Genomic DNA, 1,385 nt, shown 5'->3' on the forward strand with positions numbered 1-1,385 from the left:
GGTCCAGGTTCAGGTCCAGGTCCAGGTTCAGGTCCCGGTCCCGGTCCAGGTCCAGGTCCAGGTCCAGGTCCAGGTCCAGGTCCAGGTCCAGGTCCAGGTCCCGGTCCCGGTCCAGGTCCAGGTCCAGTTCCAGGTCCAGGTTCAGGTTCAGGTTCAGGTCCAGGTCCAGGTCCAGGTCCAGGTCCCGGTCCCGGTCCAGGTCCAGGTTCAGTTCCAGGTCCAGGTCCAGGTCCAGGTCCAGGTCCAGGTCCATGTCCAGGTTCAGGTCCAGGTCCAGCAGGATGTGGTGTTTGCTCTGGGCTGGAACACAACACACAGAGCTTTGAGTGAGTAACGAGTGCTGAGCTGTGACATGGAGAAGAGTGATGGACAGGTGGAGATCTCACCTCTGAGCTTTGGTCTGGCTGTCATGTTCCCCAGAGCCTTTAGAGGGGGGGGGCTTCCTCCTCTCTGTCCTCACTCTGATCCATAGCAGAGCCTCCACCTGCACACACAAACAGTCACTTCAATGTACATCCACAGGTAATGTACAGCCCTGCCCCCCACAAAATATCCCACACAACTGAACTGCCCTCAGTAACCATTCAACAAAACGTATTTGTTAGGTTTAAAAAATATATAATTGTTTGGCTTAAAATATGTACGTTAATTACATGAAAGCAGTTACGGACTTTAAAGTGGACCTATCATGCTATATTTGAATAATATAGTGTAGGACCATACCTATATAAGGCATATTTATACTTTTTTTTTTTTTAAATACCAAACAGATCATGCATTTTAGCCATGCCTCATTTCGCTCTATTTGACATTTTTTAGCTCTGTTTTTGCAAGGGCTGATTCAGTGAGAACAGCACCATCTACAGGCCTGGCATATGTACTACAGCGTCTCCAGCGCTTTCGAACGGCAATGGCCGTGGCTGTCTCCTCCTGATTGGTGGAGTTGGCCCAATAGCCGTAGCGCCACCGTCCTGACGTCAGGACAGTGTTCAAATCTGGATCAGTTTTTATCAGATCCGTTGCAGCCCCTTTTTTAGAGATTTGGGTATGGAGGAAAATAGAGAGGCTTGTGTTTTCTGACACTTGGTGAGTTCCCTGGAACACCGGGGACACATATTCATGTAGAAAAGACGTACAAAAGTGCATTTTGCATGATAGGTCCCCTTTAATTAAAACGAGGTCTTTTATGAACTGATAAGAAATGTGTTTTTGATATATCATTGAAAATAGGAAAAACAAGTTCCCTCATAACTAAGTTACAATGAGGTTCAAATCTAGGGGAAGAATATTTTTGAAGTTTGATATAATCTCCCATTTACTTTTCATGCTAATTTTTTGTATAGCCCAACATATATATCAAAACATGTACTGTTATATATGTTTTT

Source organism: Trematomus bernacchii, unplaced genomic scaffold (genome assembly GCF_902827165.1).
Source record: "Trematomus bernacchii unplaced genomic scaffold, fTreBer1.1, whole genome shotgun sequence".
In the NCBI taxonomy this organism is placed as follows: Eukaryota; Metazoa; Chordata; class Actinopteri; order Perciformes; family Nototheniidae; genus Trematomus; species Trematomus bernacchii.